The 19,055-nt window shown below is 41.8% G+C and overlaps 1 protein-coding gene across 2 annotated transcripts in view; it reads right to left on the bottom strand.

Annotated features, from left to right (window-relative positions):
* The window catches only part of LOC139562633 (bifunctional heparan sulfate N-deacetylase/N-sulfotransferase 2-like), a 177,180-nt gene that overhangs the window by 31,407 nt on the left and 126,718 nt on the right, over positions 1-19,055 (bottom strand). Inside the window, exon 3 of one of the 2 annotated variants that reach the window (XM_071380463.1) lies at positions 8,821-8,920. The gene's annotated coding sequence lies outside the window, so the exon portion shown is untranslated. Of the gene's footprint in view, positions 1-4,909; positions 5,052-8,820; positions 8,921-19,055 lie in introns of those variants that run through there. The other variant, XM_071380464.1, reaches the window with a different exon arrangement.

Here is a 19,055-nt window from a genome sequence, read left to right as displayed (position 1 = left end):
TGTTCATGACTCACAACTCCCTTTCGCCTCCATGCACAGGTCGCAAGAATGGTCTTTCACAGCTGGCCAATCAATCGCTGAGGCTCCATATAACTGGTTGGTATGTGTGAGAGTGTAGTAAAAGTGTTTGTGTCGCCTTTTCTCTCTTTGAATTGGTTTGAGGCACTCCCACTTCAACTCCCAAAACAAGGGATTCCCTTCTTACCAATTAAAATGTATTTGGAACAATTTCTCCCAGGCTATCTTTTCTGTTTCTCCCTCACCATCTTTTATTAGAGGGCCTCCCTTTCTCCTCTTTCGTTCCCCAGCCTCTTGCCAGCATTCTCAATTCATTCCCAAATCAATTCCACCGTGCACACAAAAAGTCCCGGAGGACCCCACATGCACAGACCCGGGGGGGACACAAAAAGACAAAAAGAGGAATCCACATGCACTGAAGATGCACGCACATTCACACACAAACAGAGGCTGATTCGCCATGGGGCCTTAAGCTGTAAGAGAGTGTTTTTGTTCATGGGGTGTATGTAGCTAAGGATGAGTGATGGTGAGAAGCTGTGTGGCTCTAGCTGAAGGCCAGTGAGCAGAGCAGCCACAGAGAGACACCAGGCAGTATGTAGGTGTGCATAGAGGAACAGGCTCATTCAGAGGGCCGAGCAGACAGGGCGCAGGAAACATCCCTTAATTAGCTCTCAGAGTTGGGGGGCTGCGAGGGTTCAAGGCCTTCCTCTTGGCACACGCACAGCGCTCACACACAACTCGCTCGCCCACAAAACACTTACAGCGCTCACACATATCAACACACACACATAGTGACACACACAGCTTGTGCACACACACACAGTAGTGCTGAGAGGGGGACCACACAGGAGAGCTGCTGTTGTGCTTCTCCGCTCAGGTGGCCGCTTCAAACAGCACAGAGTCAACTGGGAGAGACAGAGAACTAGAGAATGCAAAATGAAAACACACACACACACACAGAGAGACAGAGAGAGAGACAGAAAGAGAGACAGAGAGAGAGAGAGACAGAGAGAGAGAGAGAGAGAAAGAGAGAGAGAGAGAGAGAGAGAGAGAGAGAGAGAGAGAGAGAGAGAGAGAGAGAGAGAGAGAGAGAGAGAGAGAAATGCACAGAATATAAATAGCTTACATAGGTCACCATATCCCTAGTCTGCATTGCGACACCTCTTAGCGGTCACCAACCTTTTCTGAGTCAAAATGAAAGCCAAGATCTACCGCTCTGAATAATTTTTCAACATGACTTAAACAATGTACACTCCTTCAACATTACTCTAATAAAAACAGCTGTGTAGGAATGAAGTTTGTGCAGTAGGCCTAATACATCACAGCATGGCAACGCTTAGCCTGCCAATAATGTCCTTCTCAGACCATATTATATTTCAAATAACAAAATAATAATAACAATTCATCAGCTGTTGCATAAGTTGAGAGGCACAGCTGAGCATAAATTTAAATAATTCACTTTCTTATTTGACTGGACTGATGGTACCTGCATCAGATAGTCAGTCTCAGCAGAGGGAGGGAGAGAGAAATAGAGGGTCTGCCTCTCACAGTCCCTGCTCTTTCCCTCCTTCTGCTGAGACTGACCAGAGGGGGGGGGACAATGTCTTCCACCTGATGGCCACACTCGAGTTGCACCGCATTATTTCTGCCTCATGCACAAATTCATGCTGTTGTTCCTAAAAAAAGTGAACTATTCCTTGATATTAAAAGAGACACTAATAATAAATAAAAAAAACACTGGCCTATCGATACAATTGGTTAATGGCTACTCATTCATTTCAGCTGCAGTGCTGGTTGTAGCACAAGTGGAAGTAGGGAGAAGCAAGCTTAATGGTTTGTAAAAGTATTGAATTAAAACAGTGTTAACAGTGCTTAACTTCTTTGGGACAGGGGGGCAGTATTGAGTAGCTTGGATAAAAAGGTGCCCAGAGTAAAGTATAATTAGTAGTAGTAATTTGGATATAAAACACTCTGAACTTTCTAAAACTGTTTGAATGATGTCTGTAAGTATAACAGAACTCATATGGCAGGCAAAATCCTGAGAAAAAATCCAACCAGGAAGTGGTATATCTGAGGTTTGTAGTTTTTCAAGTCATTGCCTATCGAATATACAGTGTCTATGGGGTCATATTGCACTTCTTAAGGCTTCCACTAGATGTCAACAGTCTGTAGAACCTTGTTTGATGCTTCTACTGTGAAGGAGGGGGGAATGAGAGCTGAATGAGTCAGAGGTCTGCCAGAGTGGCATGAGCTGATCACGTGTGCTCACGTGAGAGTTAGCTGCGTTCCATCGCATTTCTACAAAGGAATTCTCCGGTTGAAACATTATTGAAGATGTATGTTAAAAACATCCTAAAGATTGATTCTATACTTCGTTTGACATGTTTCTACGAACTGTAATATGACTTTTCGTCTGAACTTTCGCCTGGACTTGCCCGCGCCTCGTGAGTTTGGATTGTGTACTAAACGCGTGAACAAAAAAAAGGTATTTGGACATAAATGATGGACTTTATCGACCAAATCAAATATTTATTGTGGAACTGGGATTCCTGGGAGTGCATTCTGATGAAGATCATCAAAGGTAAGTTAATATTTATAATGCTATTTCTGACTTCTGTTGACTCCACAACATGGCGGATATCTGTATGGCTTGTTTTGTTGTCTGAGTGCCGTACTCAGATTATTGCATGGTGTGCTTTTTCGGTAAAGCTTTTTTGAAATCTGACACAGCGGTTGCATTAAGGAGAAGTGGATCTAAAATTCCATGCATAACATTTGTATCTTTTAGCAATGTTTATTATGAGTATTTCTGTAAATTGATGTGGTTCTCTGCAAAATCAACGGATGTTTTTCATTTTATCTCTATTTCTGCTTTTTGTGACTCCTCTCTTTGGCTGGAAAAATGGCTGTGTTTTTCTGTGACTAAGTACTGACCTAACATAATCGTTTGGTGTGCTTTCGTCGTAAAGCCTTTTTGAAATCGGACACTGTGGCTGGATTTGCAACACGTTTATCTTTAAAATGGTGCAAAATACTTGTATGTTTGAGGAATGTTAATTATGGGATTTCTGTTGTTTTGAATTTGGCGCCCTGCAATTTCACTGGCTGTTGTCGAGGTGGTACGCTAGCGTCCCAAATATCCCAGAGAAGTTAAAAAAACTTCAACATGAACACTCATAAAAACAGAAGCTAGTTACTGTATTCTTTGACAGTCTCTCTCTGGTCATGGTTTTAAAGTTATGAAATTTCACGTAGGTTAGTATCAAACTATTATTTATTCAAATGACAAGCGCAGCAATATGCACCAGGCAGTAGGCTACGCACTAATGTTCGTTCCATAATGCAATTAGCAGGAAAAGAGTTGTCAAAAGATCAATGCACATGAGAGCAGTTTCATGTGACAGATGAAAATATCCATTAGAAATATAGGAAGAGTTGGAGATCTAATATGCAACAACTAACAAGGGTTGATAATATGACTAGGATTGTGCCTTTGGCTACTGGACAATGAAAGAAAGTTGATATAAAATAATAGCCTCCACAGATATGGTCTGATTTTGTCTAGGCTACTTTGAAGCAAGGTAAGACATGTAAAACATTCAGGTTTCAAACAATGAAGTATATGTTTTCAAAATGCATACAGCTCATTGCAAAGTGGTGTGTGACGCGCTGATGAAGCCTACCTTCCGTTGCCTATGCATTTGCTGTTTGAGATGCTGTAAGCTACTCGTGTGATGAATAAGATGGGCCTACAAAACTAATATACTGTACACACGTGCCAATTTAATTCCACAAAATTACGCAAATTAACCTATAGGCCGATAAGTATGACCAGTCAAATGTATTTACATAGACTGGTATTTCCATCAATGAAGCCTAAAAAGCATTATTTAGCAATGGAATTTTATAATTTTTCACTCTGACGATTATTTTGATTTATCGGCTTTTCCATATATATATTTTTTTTAATCTGCCAAAAGCTGACTATTCCCAGCTAATGGAAACCCTGGCGTGAACAAACACAAGCCTGACCGCTCTGACTGACTAGTGAGCCGTCAATCACATCGGGACCCTCCATTACTGTGAGAATACTCGCCCTGAGTGTTTTCTCTGACTTCCTGTTTGGTAGAGGTCAAGGGTTAATTATAGTGTTACAGAAACAGAGATGTCACATCTCACATTTCGCCCTTGAGATGGGACCTTGAGGGTCACTGGCGTGTAATGACTGATGCATTTATCATCATGTTTCTTCTCGCTGACAGAAGTGCTGACCATCTCTGGCTTTCGTAATGAGGTGATGGCATTGCTCACTCAAAGGCTTTTCATCACATACATGAATGAAAGCACAGACTAATGTACTTCACACAAGCACCACCAATACGGAGGTTTATTATAGGTGCATGGAAGGCCGACCGTACAGTCCTTTCTTTATAAGAAAAACAGCACATTTATCAAGATTCATTTTGAATCAAGAAATAAATAAGTATCAATAAAAGCAGAACCACTTCAGGTGACCTATTTCCACACAGCCATTACACTGCTAGGGCAGACAACACAAGCCACTCACTTAAGCATTACATCTCTTTGGGGAAGGCTGAGCAGAGCAGAGTTTTTAGTGCAGCTGCTCTTATGCGCCTTACCCTTTTCCACCAGTGCTGTTCACACAGTTAAGCAATGAAATTACAATATTATAGAGTCAGTCGACGCTTGAGAGATCCATGGAGAATGGAAGAACATAGGTGAAAATAGGAAATATGAAGTGTTTATTTTTAAGGGCTGGTAAGAGTCTACTTAGCCTAGGTCGTTAGACTTGACAAATAGAGCTAACAATAGGAAAACAACACTAACAGCCATTAACAATTCTATATAATCTTAAGCTCAATTTTTTCACCTGAATATACTGGGTATTTTCGTCTCCCTTGGCTACAGACACAGCGAGCCCAGGCAGGCAGGCAGGCAGGCAGAGGCAACGCGATCAGGTAGGCAGGGGATTAATAAAGAGATCCAGCCGTTGCGTGTTCTCTGGCTCTGGGTAGATAAAAGCAATTTGGGAGTTGGAGCACATCAAAGACAAAGGGACTGTTGTTTTTTTACCATGACAGAGGGCTATTTATCTTCCCCACAGTGGCCAGCATGCTAATCTCAGGCTGCTGCCGACCTTGCTACAAAACATCTGGACTCTCTCCACACAGGTACACACACAGATACTCTTGACACACAGAACCACACAGGCACACAGAACCACACAGGCACACACAAAGCTCTTCCCAGCATAGAAGGAGAGGGAAGCAAGAGGACAGCAGTCAGTCAGCATAAAGTAGAGAAATAGACATCAAATCAAATGAGTGGTACCTCTTTGAATGCTACAACTGCTACAATCTCCATAATTCTATAAGCTCTTAATGTACTTTCCCTCTCAACAGCAGGGCACTTTGACATCCACATCGCTGCACTAAAATAACCAAGACAAAAAAACATGGGGAAAGTGACTCACAAACTGCACGTGTGTGTATTCCATTATATTCATCCTTGAGCGCAGAGGGCATTCTAATGTATATCTGCTATGCCATGAAACTTGAGCTTTGACACACAGAGAAAAACACTGCAAATAGATTTACCAGAACATTAACAGTACAAACACAGTCCACTGTGCAGATGAAAAGAAAATTTGTTAGGGCCAGTAAATTCAATGTTTCCCATAAATGAGTCCTCTGAAATTTCATCAAAGTGTAATTCAACAATAACAGGCCTACGCAGGGATATGGATATTGGCAGCTAGCAACTATACTGTAACCATGAATACTAATAGCTACATTTAGTACAGATACACTGTGTAAGAAAAAAATATGCCTTTTGTTAGGATGCCTCACGGAACATTGACCCCTTCATAGACTTTGACCCAGATACACAGCGACCTTAACACCGGCGAAAATTGATAGAAAACACAGGGGGGGGGAGAACAGAGGTAGCGTGACACACACAATCTCCTGTACAACAGTCAAACACACTGGGCCTCTTTACACTACTGTGACGTCGCAAACTAGGTCCAGGACTCAAATCTCTCTTTAACACTAAAGCAGTCATTTTGACTGCTCCTGAATTAAACAATTGTATTACTCTGCCATTTAAGTCATGCCCCCCTCAGTCCTTGACTTTTCCTAAATAAGTCTATATAACACACTGCCGTTGTTAGAATCTTTTACAAGCAGTTTAAAAGAGGGCATGTCATTTTTGGGGGGGTTTCCCCAGTTGCCCTTACTTCTCCCAACAGTTGAAGTGCAGTGCCCAGCTGATAATCACCCTGATAGTTGCCATGAAACTGAACCTAAACTATACAGAAACTAAATTTCACACATAACAGATGAAATAGTATAATGAGGGAGAAAAGGGGGAGTTGATGAGCGAGGGGAAGCGAACGATGCATAATAATGTAATCACCAACTGTGAATGAAGAACAGGGCGGACCATTCTATTGTATTGATCCATTCTAAATCTCAAAATGGTATGCATCCTATATCAGTCCAGTGAATCCCAGCAGTCTTATCAGTCTACTCTGGCCTACTTGGAGTGGGCTACACAGTGAGAGTGTGGGTAATTGTACATGCTGAACGCCTTTCCATATCTGGGAAAAGATCCACATCGGGTGGCAATTGAGCAAGTGTCAGAGAATGTGGTGACCAGGGCTTGTGGAACTTACGTTGGCAAGGGGAGAAATGTCACCATGGACAATTTCTTCACTTCACTGGCGAACAAGTTGCTTACCAAGAAGACAAGCCTTGTTGGCACCATGAACAAAGTGAGAAGGGAGCACCATCCCTCCGCGCAAAATAAGGCACATGCACAGCTGCTGCACGGTGCTGAAGAATGACAAGACAACATTCACAAGGCAAGAAAGAACGTTTCTGTCACCAGTACAATGAGCACACCTACGGGGACATAAAGAGAAAACCGGAGACTATTATGCACTACAACCAAACAAAGGTATGTCAAAGTGAGTCAAGCAAGTGAAAGTGACAAAGATTTGTGTCGACAAGGGATAACAGCTAAATTAAATCCACCTGATTCCAAGACGCACACAATGTAAGCATGAGCTGACAATAATTGACTATTTTTGACTGCTCTCATAAGGACACATTCATTATCATGCCAATTTTGCTTTTGTGTTGATTTTCACTATTTATCAAGCACACTTTGCACTTATGAGGTTTAGGCTACTGATGTTTTCATCATTTGACCGTGCGTCTTGGTGGTTGGGGTGTTTTCTATTTTCTTTTTTACTTAAGCTGTGACCGTGTTCCAACACATATGCTTTCTGTTTCAGAGTTGCAACAAAGGCAACATATTACACTGAACAAAAAAATTAACTCAACATGTAAAGTGTTGGTCCCATGTTTCAAATAAAAGATCAGAGAAATGTTTCATATGCACAAAAAGCTTTTCTCTCAAATGCTGTGCAGAAATTAGTTTACATCCCTGTTAGTGAGGATTTCTCCTTTCCCATTATATTCCATCCACCTGACAGGTGTGGCATATCAAGAAGCTGATTAAACAGCATAATCATTACACAGGTGCATCTTGTGCTAGGGACAATAAAAGGCCACTAAAATGTGCAGTTTTGTAACACAACACAACAGATGTCTCAAGTTTTGAGGGAGTGTGCAATTGGCATGCTGACTGCAGGAGTCCACCAGAGCTGCTGCCAGATAATTAAATGTTAATTTCTCTACCATAAGCCGCCTCCAATGTCGTTTTATAGAATTTGACAGTACGTCCAACAGGCCTCACAATGACAAGCGGTTTGCTGATGTCAACGTTCAGAGTGTCCCCATGGTGGCGGTGGGGTTATGGTATGGGCAGGCATAAGCTACGAACAACGAAACACAATTGCATTTTATCGATGGAAATTTGAATGCACAGAGATAACGTGACGAGATCCTGAGACCTATTGTCATGTTATTCATCCGCCGCCATCACCTCATGCTTCAGCATGACAATGCATGGCCCCATGTTGCAAGGATCTGTACACTATTTTTGGAAGCTCAAAATGTACCAGTTCTTCCATGGCCTGCATACTCACCAGACATGTCACCCATTGAGTATGTTAAGGATTCTCTCGATCTATGTGTACGACAGCGTGTTCCAGCCATTGCAGAGAAGTGGGACAACATTTCCCAGGCCTAATCAACTCTATGCGAAGGAGATATGTTGCGCTGCATATGGGCAAATGGTGGTCACACCAGATACTGACTGGTCTTCTGATCCACACCTCTACCATTTTTTAAGGAATGTGTGACCAACAGATGCTTATCTGTATTCCCAGTCATTTGATATCCATAGATTAGGGCCGAATGAAATTATTCCATTGACTGATTTCCTTATATGAACTGTAACTCAGTAAAATCTTTGACATTTTTACATGTTGCGTTTATATTTTTGTTCATTATAATTACACTGTTAGAATGTTGCAGTCAGAATGACACCTCACTAGCTTGAAGGGGGGTCTCTCGAGACCCAGCGGTTCTAATAAGAGAGGTCTACCACACTACACCTCCGGAGGCTTTTAAAATATCCACACATTTGTGAACCATTGCATTAATCAAGTGTGCAACACTATGTGCAATATGGTTTAGATGAGAAGCTCCTGTATAGTTTGAATTGCCATTTTGTGTGTCTATATACTATGATATTTACGGTATGTTTAATAAATGCACTCACACATGAATCAGGAATGTGACTTTGGCCACACCATACCCATGGTTAGTGTACACAGAAAAGTTGCAAATCTGATGTAAATCCACCTACAGTCTCTGACCTCTTGTTGCCGTGGAGACTTCCTCTGGTGCTGTCCTTGTGTCTGTCTCTCAGGCGTGTTGCGTCTGTCTGTCCGTCAGTCTCAGAAGGCCTGTAGAAGGGACAAATTGAGGGTCAAGGCTAGAGGTCGACCGATTAATCGGAATGGCCGATTAATTAGGGCCGATTTCAAGTTTTCATAACAATCGGAAATCGGTATTTTTGGGCACCGATTTTTTAAATATCCAGTCCTGCTAGGTAAGGCGACACCATCATGGTAACTATTAGCTTTAGCTAGGCATGTGTCTGGTCAATGGAAGGCTGCCTCCGCCTCTCAACAGCAACAGCCTTCAACGCAAACAAACACATGAAAACACCCACATGGAAATGTATGAAAGGAGGAGGTAGGCAAAGCATTGGGTTAGCATTTGTTTACCTCCACCACCCCTCCTAAACCAGGAACATCATGATAGACCAAATCAAAGGACTTTGTGTACCAGAACAGTGTTTCTCCTTCAGCTAGCACTGCTCTTACACAACACATTCAACTACTCAAATAATCACCAAGCCATTGATTCAATTAATCCCCCATTTATAATATTTTACAGAGGGGTGTGTGTGCAAACTAGTTTGAGTTCCTTCAAACTGAATATTTCCCACATAATCATGTGAAACCCAGCGTGCATTCTGTCTAGGGGGATTCATCACAGCTCTACCATGACACTCTCCCTTTTGTGTATGTGTATATGAGCAACACAGTAGAGGGTGGCTCCTTTGTTCTCCACCACCCAGAACCCCATTTTAATGTTTCATAGTGCTCAGAGAGACCGCAGCCATCTCCTCTGTGGGAGGGGGGACCGGGGGGAACAACGCAAGAGGACCGACAACACACTTACTTGTTCATCTAAAACCAGTGACATAAAAACATATGTACACAAGTGGGAACCCAAACAAATCTCACACAACACCGTAGTTAACCAGAATTCATAGACAAGTCACATCTGATTATGTGTTGTGTATCAGAGTCCCCTAGTAGGACCTCTGCTCCCAGATCCAGTGGCTATCCTAATATTGATAGTGTAGCTCAAACAAACCCTAGCTATCAGAAATGGCTGCTCACCAGAATCAACACAGAAGACCGTGGCTAGAGCTATGGCCCATTCTCTAACACAGAGCATCAGACTAACCTGTGGTGTTAGAGAGCCAGTAGGAGGCACTCTTTCCTCTGGTCAAAAAATAATTCATATATCCCAATGTCCCAGGGCAGTGATTGGGGACACTGTGTGTCAATGTGTTTTCAACAAGACAATGACCCAACACACCTCCAGGCTGTGTAAAGGCTATGTGACCAAGAAGGAGAGTGATGGAGTGCTGCATCAGATGACCTGGCCTCCACAATCACCCCGAGATGAGATGGTTTGGGATGAGTTGGAATATAGAGTGAAGGAATAGCAGCCAACAAGTGCTCAGCATATGTGGGAACTCCTTCAAGACTGTTGGAAAAGCATTCCAAGAGAAGCTGGTTGAGAGAATGCCAAGAGTGTGCAAATCTGTCATCAATCTCAAATATAAAATATATTTTGATTTGTTTAACACTTTTTTGGTTACTACATGATTTCATTATATATATATATATATATATATATATATATATATATATATAATAGTGATGCACCGATATTACATTTTTGAAGGCCAGCATCTTGAAGGCCAGCATCCCGGAGTCGCCTCTTGTTGACGTTGAGACTGGTGTTTTTTGCGGGTACTATTTAATGAAGCTGCCAGCTGAGGACTTGTGAGGCGTCTGTTTCTCAAACTAGACACTATAATGTACTTGTCCTTTTGCTCAGTTGTGCACCGGGGCCTCCCACTCCTCTTTCTATTCTGGTTGGAGCCAGTTTGCGCTGTTCTGTGAAGGTCACAGAGTTGTACGAGATCTTCAGTTTCTTGGCAATTTCTCACATGGATAGCCTTCATTTCTCAGAACAAGAATAGACTGGCGAGTTTCAGAAGAAAAGCTTTGTTTCTGGCCATTTTGAGCCTGTAATTGAACCCACAAACGCTGATGCTCCAGATACTCAACTAGTCTAAAGAAGGCCAGTTTTATTGCTTCTTTAAATCAGAACAACTGTTTTCAGCTGTGCTAACATATTTGCAAAAGGGTTTTCTAATGATCAATTTGCCTTTTAAAATGATAAACTTGGATGAGCTAACACAACGTGCCATTGGAACACAGGAGTGATGGTTGCTGATAATGGGCCTCTGTACGCCTATGTAGATATTTAATTAAAACAAAATCAATCGTTTCCAGCTACAATAGTCATTTACAACATTAACAATGTCTACACTGTATTTCTGATCAATATGATGTTATTTTAATGGACAAATAAATTATTTTCTTTTAAAAACAAGGACATTTCTAAGTGACCCCAAACTTTTGAACGGTAGTGTATATATATATATTTTTACTATCACCTAAAAGAACATCTGAAGAAAACCAGACTTGTGCACATACTCCTCCAGGCCTAGGACCCTCACACTACCTGGTTTCAGAGCCTGCACCTCCACTTCCTACCTCCCTCTTTCTTCCTCATGACACACACTCTCTTCTTCCCTTCACATCACTCAATATTCCCTCCCTTTGTTTCTCCCTCAACCCCTCTCATGACCCCCCTTCCCTCCACCATTCCCCAGGGCAAGGTAGGGGGAGTCTATTATCAATCTATTCAGCCATAAGGCCACTAACTGATTGGCTAATGGGAGGTCCCTCTCCCTCTATCAGTGTGCTACTGCTTCACAGTCTGATCTCAGCAGCCCTTAGAGGACCATTCTGGGCACTTAATGGCACTGGATCAATCACCTGTCACAGCTAGTCATGCACATATTCAGTACGCTCTACAGCATGGCATAGTAAGTACACTGTAACTGTAACGGTCATCCCTCACACAGATACATATACTTTTGCATGCACACACACACATAAAAAGACAGACACACTTAACATAATGTACACAATTACAAACAGACACAATCTCGCTCTCACACACACAGCCAGCCAGCCCATCCATGCAGACAGACAGCAGGGTGCCTCACAAAGCCAGACTAAGAGCATGGGAAGTGTGTTTCCATCGACTTGCCAGGAGCGTGCCCACCCACGCATGTATATCGATGGGGCAATGGAAGAAATATCATTTAAAGCTGTCGCTGTGTCACTGGTGAAGGAAGTGGGAGTGAAGGAAGGTGAGGGACAGGGAGAAACGCACACAGAAACGTATCAATTGTCCCCTACATGCGCACACACAGGGCTCGAAATGAAGGTCGTCCTTTAAAAAATGTGTCTGGGACAGTTCAAAACAGACGTTGGCACAGCTGCGGGACGATAGGCCAGAAAAATATCAAACGCATAGAACAGTGGTTCCATACTAAAATGTTTAAACACAAAGACGAGGCTGATGAAACAGATCACAACATTTAGCTTAAAAGTTTGATCAACTATGAATACTGCACATTATAAGCGCTGCAATGTGTTCACTCGTCTCGGCCATATGCGTGAATGTTCCAAAATGATATTACCCGAGAACACCATTCTCAGAAGGCACACCTGATACGAGCGGTTTTATAATGCGACAGCGATGGATATACAGCCTAATGGTAGAAACTTAGAAAGAAGGAATATCTGAAGATGCAACAATAGGATTGTGCTTTACTGCCTTTGGAAGTAGAAGAAATGCTGGTTTCAATGGCAAACCAAGAAATCGTAGCTTTTTTTCTATGGTCAGATTTTGGCTAGAGACTATGAAAAGCAAGGTAAAATAGGCTATGCAAAACGTCCAGGTTTCAAACAATGATATGGTTGGCTAGGCATTGCATATGTAATTATTTAGGTTATGGAAATGTATAATATTACAATATATCCTTCCAAAGTTGGGTAAATAAGCCTATTAGCATACACATTTGACTCTCTCCTAGCTTGTCTGCGGGGCCGGAGCGGATGTTTCGTGCCCGGTAGTTGCTGTGGCATTTGCATTGTTTGTAGACTATGGCTAGCTACTATAGTATTCTAGTGAATATGGTTGTATCTCCCTGACCTGAAACAAATGTACACACTAAAATGTGCCAAGTACTTCAGCCTCGCGCTGCAACACTGCCTGGCGTGCGCACGTGAAGAGCGGAGTGACAGATTCATTTTTAGAAGCACTGCGCTCAGGCATAAAATTTAGTTTAATTTACTTGAAACGGAAGTCTACTGAAGTGAGACTTTATCCTTGTGTTCCTTGGCTATTTTCATTGTTTGGTTCACAAGCTAGGTTGTTTTTCGATGTTTGAGTTTCAACTGCTAGGAAAGAGAAGCAACGCGGATACTAGTCAGTATCACAGGCACAAACATGATTGGAGTGGCATTACCACGGTAACCTCCCGCCTTAGAGGGCATATTAACAGTTTTGTCTCATCTGTGATATGTTGGTTAACCCTCCCGTTGTGTTCGTTTCATGTTCATTAATTATGTGTTCCCAGTCCAAAATGACCACCCCTTTATAGCTGATTATAAAATCATATATTATTACCTAATGCCGTTAGATCTTTTTATCAACTTAAGTTACTGTGAACATTACAAGTTTTGAACTTCTATTTGCTATTTATGGCCTGTGGGCCTCATTGACCTGAGCTCAAACAACTAGTTTTTGAGTAAAAAAAAAGCCCGCCATAATTTTATTAGTAAAGAAAGGACATAGGCCCAAAACTACACATGCAAACTTTACAAAATAAATGTCTGAACACATTAAAGTACAACAGTAAAAATAACAGTATTAATAAGAAAAACATACGAATGTTCACAATCTGTCAATCAATGGTGGTTACATTTTGTGTGTTCTCATGCACGTGGTTGTTGCGTGTGCCTTGCAAATATATGCACTGCATCTATGGCACATAATTCTCGTTTTGACATCACTTGGTGCTCACAGATTGCACCTTTTCCCTTTGTCTCTTATGTCTCTGGCAACCGTAGATCTTGCATCTGCCCCTTGTATATCTCTCACCAATCCAGCAGAGGATGGTGTTGGAGGAAGGTGTTGGCGCCTTTGAATGAGGGGTGCCACCATGGCTTTCCCCAACTCTTCTAGGAATAGTCTCCTCTTGAAGAATTTCCCCTGCTTCCAGTCTGGATTCACCTCCATCCACACCACAAGCTCGTTGTAGGCCGACACATCTAGGATGTTGAAGAACACCACCATGGGCCAACGTGCCGTCATCCTCTTACAAGAGTATGTGACAGGAACCTGCAGAAGTGCAATAATCAATATCACTTGTATGTAGTCATTATTTTATGTCTTGCAAAGTAACGTGAAAAATTGCATCAAAGTGTTGTTTTAACTTATCACATCTAAAACATATTTACATATTTTTCACAAATTCAATGAGCATTTCACCAAACAACAGGTCTTATTTTTATGGTGCAGATAAAACAATCTGGTAATAGAAAAAAAAGTACACGAGACTTGAAAGATAAAAAATAACATACCTTATCAAGGTTGTCAACTCCCCTTCTGTTGTAATGTAGGACAGCGTTGGGCTTCCTGTCCTCCCTGGTACTCACAGCAACATCCCTGTACAGAGTTGTCATCAGGAGCACTTACTTGTTTTTCTTCGGGCAGTAGCACACAAGAGTGTGTGTGTGTGTGTGTGTGTGTGTGTGTGTATGCTCAAACACACATGCATGTGGGGGTCTGGGAGAGGAAGTGTGTCCATCTGATGAATGGGCATGTGCCTGAACTCAATTTGATACACTAATTGTAGTCTCACCCATTCATTTCTAATGAACAGTCATTTTTGACCGGGAACACCACGGGTGTACAATAGTTAAATAAAAACACCCAAAATGTAATGAAAATCATCAAAATGTATTTTGTGAGTTCAGATGCCCTGTGTGGACAAAGTCATGGAACCTTATGACAATCAAATTAAATGAACTACATTTTTCGGAGAAAACTTATTGGTTCAATTCGACCAGAACACAACAGGAGGATTAAAAGACTCAGGTCACAAAAAATTGAATTAAACAATATACCACATTACTTCTTACTAGTAATACATTTATTGCTTTAGAAACATTACAAAAGCATGATCCTCCATTTTTTTGTGTTTTATTGTTGTAATGTTTGCAAGAGAAAATATTTTGGCTGGTAAAAAATCTGAGCGGCTGTTAGAATTTTTAATCTACCTGACACAGTGGCTGTGTACCAAAAATAACATTTTAGGCCCTGGCCGTTAGCAAGTGGTGGTACTGAAAAAGGTCAATGCTAGCATTATTCAGTGATTGAAGAGGGAGGGTGAAGCAGAGAAAGTGAAGGCTGGGGAACACACACACACTTTCTTTATTGTATATTGTTGTGTTATTTAATGGGGCAGCTGGTGGTGGATTGAAATGTCTAACTTAAGTTTATTCAGTAACCAGTTCACAATAACATTGTTCTCTCTTAGATATATATTGTATATATGTGGTTAGCATGTTCAATTAATAAATAAAAATGATTAAGAAATGTAATGGATGTTTGCTTGTTTTTATTAAGAGGCAAAACGGTTTTGCAAATTAAGTTGATGTAATATAGACTGTACAGTATGTGTCTCAGAAATACACAAATTGCTTTAAAAGCACTGCAAATGACCTAGACCCATGTTGGGATATCAAAACAACAAAAAAGTATTTAAACTTTTGGGACGGTTCAAGTTCAGTTTGGAACAGTTGAAATTTCACTTTGGGACGGTGAGGGGAAAAGTTAGTCGCTAGCCCCCCCCCCCCTCCCCCACACACACAGTAGGAGTCTGACAGACAGGGAGGGGGAGAGGCAGAGAAAGAGCAATGGCAGAAATATAATTTTAAGCTACTGTTGTCACGATATCAGACTTTCTACTTCGATGCCAGGTTCAGTATCACGATACTCAATACCGTCACGATACAACAAAACAGTGTATTAGCCAGTCACAGAATGGCACTTGAACCAGACAGAAACTCAGCTACTGCTCTGTTCAATCGTTGAGTGTCTTGAGTTCAATATCATTACATTTGAAAAAAATTTTTTTTACAGCCATGTATGTATTATTTAATCAAATTCTAGAATCATACAATCAATGACAAAACAACAATGGTAATCATTTATTTGAAAGGTGAATCTCTATTGATAAACTGGGTAAGATGTAGCCTAGGTCAATTCATAATACAGGTGAATGCATATTATTTCAATAGGAGTGTGTGCATACAGTGAGTTGAGCTTGTTTTAGCTGATATCATGGGGCTACAGATGACAAGCAATCCCTTCCATTTTGGACTTACATATTGGCAACTGCTAGGAGAACATATTTTATTGTTCTGATCAACACTATTTGCATAGAAGAAGCAATCTCTATTATAAAAGTGCGCTGTCTAAGACTCATCGTTCACCCAGTTCGAGGCTCGAGCAAAGATGATCTTGACTGGGAGAGACGTGAGACGGGGGAGACGAAGTGAATGAATAAAGTTTTTGGTGACAATCAGCTTTGAAATCAGCATGTTTTGTGTTATGGTTAGCATATTATCACAAACAAAGTACTAGGGTAGTGAATTGATGTTGCTTCAGCTGTAAGTTAGCAAGGAAAGTTAGCCTACAATTAAAGCTGGAAACTACCGGTGTCGTCTTGCATTGCAAAAGTGTTCTAGCCTGTATTGCCATTCATTTGCAAACAGTTTCAACATTTCTACATGCCGTGTTACATTATTCAAGTGTGTTAACTTCTGTGCAGTATAAGTTGGGAAGATAACAATGCAGCCTAGAAAGCAATGAATGAGTAAGTGTAGCAGGTACTTTGCTCCTCGCACTATAAAGGGGCTGCGCTGATACAGACTTGATCCTTTCAATAACGTGAGACATTAGTACCGAACGTAACAAAAATTCTAGTATTGAACAGTTTTTGTACTGAACTTTCAGTATACCGTGCAACACTACTGTAAGCTGTATCTGTGACATTTTATTAGCCTGGTCACTGGGGGGAAGGGAGAGAAAGAAAGAGAGAAAGAAAGAGACATCTTAATTAACCCGTACATGCATACACACACACACACAATCACACAGTAGGATTCTGTGAGGGGAGAAGGAGATCAGAAACAGAGAAACCGAGAGAGCGAAAGAGAGACATACACAGAGATGTCTTAATTACCCCATAACATGCATACACACCCCAGAGAGAAAGAGAGAGGGGTAGAGCTACAGATGGGGAAAGAAAGAGGGAGGAAGCGATAGGAGGGAGGACAAAAAAAAGGTGGTTGAGAGAGAAAGGCAAGACAGGGACCGTGGGAGGGAAGGGTGGGGGGCAAAGAGAATATGGGAGACATGGATCGATTCTATCCTCCTGTCTGTGTATGTCAGGGCTGGTGTTGTTGGAGCTAAAAGCCTTCCATTTAGTAACCTGGTCTGGGAGAAATAGGAGAAAACATGTAGCACCACCAGTCAACAGCTCTACCCTCATTGGAAACAGGAGATGACGCATGAGAACTCTGCTCAGATCCCCTAAGAATGAGTCGGCCTTTCAGAGGCACTTTATCCCACAATAATATAGAGCGAGGATGCGAGAGAAAGCTAGAACTGGCTTTTAAAGAGAAACCATGTTCCGATCTCATGGCCGCATCCTTTTCCACTAATAAACCATTCTGTTACTTCACACTGTACATGTATAGAGCTGACGATGGGATCGTTCTCTGCAACTAAGAACAGAGGCAGATGTATTCAGTCAGTGTGAGCAGATTTAAACAGGACAAAATAAGATGTGTTGTGTATCCATTCTATCAAACGGGACAGTTGTCCCTGAAGATCGCTGCACTAGTCCAGCTGCACTACAAATCAGCTGACTGACAACTAAACCAAACATCCACGAGTATGCACTGTACAGAAATAGTATCACTGTTACAAAATATCACATTCTACAAGCCAAGAACGTAGTAATTTATGAAGGTTGGTAAACATGTTCCCCCGAATCCAGCCTGATGACAAGGAAAATATGAGAATATAGGCCGACTAACTCTACATTTCAAATGGGGAATTAAGCAAAGGTCAAATGACATATTAAGGCATGTTAGCGTTTGTTATTTATTGAGGGTAGCTGTAAATAGAGCATACGCTAAATAGGAAAAAAAAGAGGGGCACCTACTTGAACTGTGGCGGAACCCGTTTTGTTCATATACTTACGCTGTAACTTTTATATATTGTCAAGCCTTTGGCCCAAGGCAGAATAGAAAGGAGGGAAGAGGGTAAAATGACAGAGGGAGGGAATGATGACAAAGAGAGAGAGGGAGCATGACAAAAACAGCAGAAAAGAGAAACCCAAGGGAACAGGGAAAAATACGTAAAAAATGAGGAACAGGAAACGTTAAAAGTAAAAAAGGACGTGTGCTTGCTGATTTCAAACAAAGATAGAAATTGAGAAAGAAACGACTCAAGTCACTTGCTTGCTGGGCAGATGTACTGCTCGGAAAGTGCCAACAGATGAGCCCTGATACCTTCCATCATTATTTATCTCTCCATCCTTCTCATCTTTCTTCTAAATGACCTCTGCTGCCAGAGGACCTGGCCCTAGCCACTGATTTGCGTGTGTGTGTTTACACTACACATTGCCACTTAAAACAGCTGGACATCAATTGAGGCAATCCTGGTTTAAATGGCTGTGCTCTGGGGGTGGGGGGGGCAATACCAGCCACATCCTCAACTGAATTCTTCCTTTACCTGCTACCTCCAGGTTGTAGAGGTAAAAGGTTAAAAAAAAAAAAAAGACTATGCAGTGTGTGTGTGTCAGAAGCAGTGCCGGGGGGTAGAGTAGGATGAGTTTAGATGCCATTTTAGCTTCAGTCAGGACAGCTTGTGCTGCCCTTTGGGTGACTGTACTGTCCGTCTGTAGCTGAGAGAGAGGCAGTATGATGACGACGGTGTCTCTGGGTTTTAATGGTAGCCCGGACGCCTGTGGAAGGAGCTGCCAGCCCTCAACATGTCTGCTCAATTATATAGAGATACCCAGAGCTAGACGTTCTGGCAGGTATCTGAAACCTCACTCGCCACTGGCACCCACGCCGACAGAGACGCGCACAAATATCCACAACTTACTTCATGCAGCAGATACACACACACCCAGACTCCTGTCCAGCCTATTACCACTCGGTTGTCTCATGCTCGTCATTACACCCTTGCTTCCACGCCGCCACCAAACACCCCAAATATCTTCAAGCA

This window comes from Salvelinus alpinus, chromosome 32, assembly GCF_045679555.1.
Source record: "Salvelinus alpinus chromosome 32, SLU_Salpinus.1, whole genome shotgun sequence".
Classification (NCBI taxonomy): domain Eukaryota; kingdom Metazoa; phylum Chordata; class Actinopteri; order Salmoniformes; family Salmonidae; genus Salvelinus; species Salvelinus alpinus.
Note: the sequence above shows the minus strand (reverse complement) of the source record. Positions and strands in the feature narration are given on the sequence as shown.